Genomic DNA, 6,000 nt, shown 5'->3' with positions numbered 1-6,000 from the left:
TAGTCAGATGTCCAAAAACGACTGAAAAAGCTTGATGCATAGAAGTCGAAACGACCAGACGGTATACACCAAAGACTGCTCAAAGAGACTGCTCAACTAATATCCTCACCTTTAGCAAAAATCTTCAAGAAATTACCAAAGGAAAAAGCTGTCCCCTCTGACTGGAAAAAAGCTACTGTTATACCAATACACAAGAAAGGCTCCAAAGACAAAGCTGAAAATTATAGGCCACTAAGTCTAACACCAGTAACTTCAAAGATTCTCGAGGGAATCATAAATGATGCTGTCACTAAGCATTTGACATACAACAACAACATCATGTCTCCAAATCAGCATGGTTTCCGAAATGGCCATTCCACGGACACAAACCTAATACAGTCATACAATGAAGTTACCAAACTACTGGAAAAACGGACACCCGTTGACATGATTTTGTTGGATCAAGCAAAAGCATTCGACAAAGTCGCACACCTAAGGCTGAAAAGAAAGCTACAATCTTGTCGCATCCATTTGGACATCAATGAATGGATTGTAGACTTCCTGGGAGAACGAACCGAAAGAGTTGCTGTTAATAATGATAAAAAAGTACGTGTACTATCATCACCTATGCCTGCTCTTGGCGGAGTTCCCCAAGGAACCCTGCTTGGGCCATCACTTTTCAACATATATATCAATGATGCTCCTGAAATACTCCAAAACCTTCTCAAACTCTATGCAGATGATTCTAAGCTCATCGGGGCAGCATCATCTTGGACGGAGGCTGCCTCAATCCAAGCCGATCTCGACAAGCTGGATGACTGGGCTAGACAATGGCTACTTGAATTTAATCCAAGTAAATGTAAAGTTTTACATTTTAGCAATAAAAATCAAAAACATATTTACACCATGCAAAACCAAATAACTGGTCAAAGAGAACCCCTAGTAGCAGTTACAGAGGAAAGAGACTTGGGTGTCATAGTTGACTGTCAGTTAAAGTTTCGAAGTCATACTGAACAGATTGTAGCTAGCGTGAACCGCGCTTTAGGGACAATTAAACGAACATTCACGACTAGATCTTCACGAAAAATCACAAATCTATACAGGAGTCTTGTCAGACCAAGGCTAGAAACTGGCATGTCAATTGCATCTTCCTTCTACAAAGTGGATAAAGACATAATAGAAAAGTACAGAGGATACTAAAGAATCAAATAGATTATTTTTTTTCCTCTGAGGAGTTGATGGCCCCTGCGTTTTGATAGTGGTGTGTGGTTTTCCTCTTTGCACTTTGTTCATTCCAGGCCTCAGGAATGTTCTCTATCTTTTTTTTTCTTCTCTTTGTAAGTGTTGCTTATATTGTATCCCTTATAAATATGTTGCCTGTGAACTGGTATATATGATTGACTATATTGAATTTATTGCTTGTATAATAGTTTTTTTTCTTATTCCCCTTGTATCCCTTGCCATGGAGCCTTTCGAGGGGAATTATGTATATTGTAATTCGATTTTGAATTGTATTTTGTATTATCTACTATTTAATATTAATAAACTCCTCTCTCTCTCCCTCTCTCTCTCTCTCTCTCTCTCTCTCTCTCTCTCTTGATGTTCTTTTGATTGAAAAAAATAAAAAAACAAGTTATTTCAACAGAAAATGAGGAGCAATATTAAAAGGAACAGAAATTATTCCATTTATAATGTTGGTCTCCCCCTCCTAAATAACTCGCTCATTACGCTGAAGCTATTTAGTATTGCAAAAAAGTATCTTATTCTAATTGAAGGGTCCTTGTGTTTCAGGTGTCGTTCTTAAGGAATTGGGAGAAAAGTCAAACTTGAACGTAACGAGCAAGCTATTTAGGAGGGGAAAACCAACCTCAAATACTAAATAATTTCTTTTCATTTTATGTCTTCCTAAAACTGCTTGTGGTCGGGTCAAATTTTTCCCTTGTTACTTTCCTTCTATTAAATAAAAAAAAAAATTGAAAAACTGAAAGTAAGGAGCAACATTAAAACTTAAAACAAACAGAAATTATTACGTATATGCAAGGGGGTTCACCCCTCCTCAACACCTTGCTCTATACGCTAAAGTTCTTAGTACCTTTCAAAAAACCTCTTATTGTTCTAATTAAACGACCGTTGTGTTTCAGGAGTAACTTTTGATGAATTGGGACAAAACCCAACCTTTAGCCTCAGGAGCAAGGTGCTGAGAAAGGGTCAACCCCATTTATGTACATACTAATTTGTGTTCGTTTTAAGTTTTAATGTTGCTCCTTACTTTCAGTCGAAAGCATTTTCTTTTTTATTTAATTTCGGATCCTCTGTTAAATTCCACGAGGAAATCTGACTCCACCTTTACAGACAATCCCCCTTCCCACGGCAGTATCTTCTAAACAATTCAATTTTTCCAGCGTATAATTTCCCCTGACAAGCTCACCTCTTACAAACTTCCATCCCCATTGAAAATTCCCCCGTGGAAAAACTCCCATCAGAAAATTTGTCTCCACCAGAAAATGAATGCAAACGTCACAATAACAAATACTAGCCGTCCTTTAGCCTTAGTTTCTCTGATGGAAAACAAGTTGCTCTAGTGATCAGTTTCTTTGATGCTCAGTTGCTCTGATGACTTATTATTCTGATGAAAAACACTTTGCAGTTGACCAAATCACAGGCAGCGAAATAGCACTGCCTAAAGGACGGCTCAGGTGGCGTTCGTAAAGTCGTTCGTAAAGTTCATAAAGTTGACCGATAGGGAAAGAGTTCCAGAGCAAAACTTTTAAACAGATCTGGCAACGTGGAATCGGAAAACTGAAGATATGCTGATTTCTCTAGTCCGAGAAAGGCCTGCAAAAAAGCAGTTGTTTGGAATTTAGTTTCAATATTTTACACTAAATATTTGGGGTTCTATGGGACTGAACTCTTGCCAGGATTTTTGGAACCACTTTCAACTTCACAAGAAAATAGGAAAAACCAGGGAATCTTGATATGCTTGTTCCTGAAAACAGAATATGTAACAAGCCCTCGTGCCTCATTAAACTATACTCATTTATCAAGCTAATTGTTTCCTCAAGACTTTTTCTCCGAAATATGAAATGCTTCAGAAATTTGAATAGTTGTGCTGCTCAAAACGCACGTAAAGTACAAGGCTCATATGAGCGGTCAAAACTCTACGGAAACACACTTTGCGAACGACTTTAAGAACTCTACGAACGCCATCTGAGCCGTCCTTAAATAATAAGTGACGTAGGCACAAAGTATTATTTTATTTTTCTGACCAAAGTACTAAGTACAGAAGGAGTTGTCCTTGAAATTTTGCAGTGAAGTCATCTAATTAGAAATATTAGGCTCTAGCGTCCTTTTTAAGAATCAAAAGTGATCGGAGGGTGACCGGTCCTCCACATCCATTATTTATCCAAAAATATTATATCAAAGCGGTGAGATAGCCGTTCTTTCAGCATAGTTAAAAGCCGAGGTAATCACGTCTTTAGGGATTCCCTCCCCCACATATAGCCCTTGTGCCAAGTGCTAGAAGTAATTTCAGTGACAAATTCTCAATATATAAGTTTTTTTGAAGGGGTGGTCTTTTGAGCTCTGGATAGGTCTCATTCGACTGGAAATAGGAAGTTCTAGTTGCCTTTATTAGAGTCAAAAGTTATCGGAGATCACTTAGCCCTCCCCACCACCTTCTTTTCCCCAAAATTAAACTGATCGAAACTTGAGAAAGTCATTTTGTTCAAAATAATACAGAGAGCATATAGTAATGTTGGGGGCAAGGGTATTAAGTTTAGACAGCCAAGGCATAAAAGGTTTTTATTGAAGGGATGGTCGTATGAGCTTTGACAGAGGCTCACTTGATTATAAATTCAAAGTTCTAGTTCCCAGATCTAATTTCTATGATTTGAAGTTATCAGGGAGCAATTAGCTTTCCCCCTCCCCCAACTGATCTCTTTTTCCCAAATAAAACTGATAAAAATTTTGAGATGCTAATTTAGTTCAAGATAGTCTAAAGAGCATATAACAATGTCTTTCGGTTGAAACAAACCCCCGGAGCCTGTGGGCAAGGGTTTTAATTAAAGGCCCAGGGGACGTATAAAGTTTTTACGGAAAGGGTGATCGTATAAGCCTTAGAGGAGGCTCATTTGATTGAAATAAAGGTGAAATTTCAAAAAGTAAATCAATATACAAGTTATCAAGAAGGCATATCGGTAATGTCTTTAACTTGAAACTTCCAGGACTTGACGAGAGGGATTTTTTAATTGACCAAAAGCAATATGTTAATACAACTTGTGCTACTAGTGTTATTTTTAATGCTGTAAGTTCTACAAATAGTACTAATACTACTACTTTGACTGCTATTGCAACTATGCCTAATGATATGAAGATGGCATTTTCCGATATATTTTAGTGGAAAGACGAGATCAATCGCAACCGGCTGTCTGTATGCTGGTTGTCAAAATGGTATATCAGCAATGCTTTAGGAACAGTTTGGTACGTGAAGTCAAAACTTACAGGTTTGTTGTGAGGATGTTGAACTAACCAATAGACAGGATTTAAATCCTAATGCCACTACTTCTCCTCATGCTGCGACTACGTTTACTGGTGGTACTATAACTACCACTATAAAAGCTAAGACTATGACTACTAATTTTACTACTAAAATTGCTGCTGCTAAAGCTATTCGTATTAAATAGAAAGGATGACAAGGATTGTCAAAAGGATGACACGTCAATATCTCAAGAACAGCTAAGTTGGATCTTTCAGGAGAAGTTCTGAAATATTTAAACTAGCCAGAAGGTACCGTATGTATACCATTAATAATGTTGCTGCAACTACTGTAATTAATGGCGGCAAGGGTATTAATGTGAAGCTTTTAGGGAACAATTAAGTATTTGCTATTAAAAGATAAAACTATATGCATGCGAGTTTTCAAAAGGACATATATAGCAAAAGCATAGGCAGGGCAGCTCCCTGCCTATGCTTTTGGAATGGTATTGAACTTTCTTGTTCACAACAACTCGAGAAAATATAAAACTAAATTAATTACCACCATTTTTTCAAAATTTTCAATATGATGAAAAGGACAAAGGAAAGTCTTCTCAAGCATAGAAATAGCAAAAATCGAAAAAATACTAATACTTCCTTTTTCCATGGAAAAGACAATGTCAATAATAAATGAATTGAGAACAATTCAGAAATTTTTTTTCCATGGAAAAATTTTTCCAAAGAAGATTAAAGAGCTTTATTAAACCTAGAATGATCAAAAATAAAGTCTAATAATTTTCAAAGCGCAATACTACCAAAATTACTGTCATTGAATAAATGAAAAACAAAACAAATAGAAATAAAACTTAGGGCTGACAACACCCATGCCTTTTGAAAACCATAACATAATTTACACTTAACTGAAATAAAATATATCTATGGATTGACAGTTAGATATACATGAACTCATTTTTATTCCTTATGGTCTTAATAATTTTTTTGATTTATTAAAGTTAAAAAAGGGAAAAATTTAACATGTCAATACAGTCAAATCTAAGGCAAGACGTGTCTGATCAAAGACACAACAAAGTATTTTTACATGATTTACCGATCTCGAATACATTATGTCATTACTTGTTAAGACTAAATGGGAACATTTTACTTTGAATGTAAGAGATATTACGGCGGAAATACAATCTACATCATCTTTTGTGTTTGAGCTATGTAAAGATTTAACAGTCGATTTCACTGAAGAAACTTTTAATATTTCAACAATTAGTAGAGTTGCTGTAGAACGTTGCAGTGACGATTTTGAAAGTATTTTTCACAAGTTTCAGGAATAAGAAAGCCAGTCTCTAACAAAAACCAAGACAAGTATCTTATTTCATGTGGTTTGAATCACACAAAGCTCTGCGTCTCCCAATTAATTCTTCAGTATGAAAAATGAAACAGAGGTGTTCCGGGATGGTATGAAGATTACCATTTCTTAGAATAAATTAAATCGAGAAATTTGCTGCCTTCTTCGTCCTGTCTTTTTTTTTCTACATT

Source organism: Artemia franciscana, chromosome 14 (genome assembly GCF_032884065.1).
Source record: "Artemia franciscana chromosome 14, ASM3288406v1, whole genome shotgun sequence".
In the NCBI taxonomy this organism is placed as follows: domain Eukaryota; kingdom Metazoa; phylum Arthropoda; class Branchiopoda; order Anostraca; family Artemiidae; genus Artemia; species Artemia franciscana.
Note: the sequence above shows the minus strand (reverse complement) of the source record.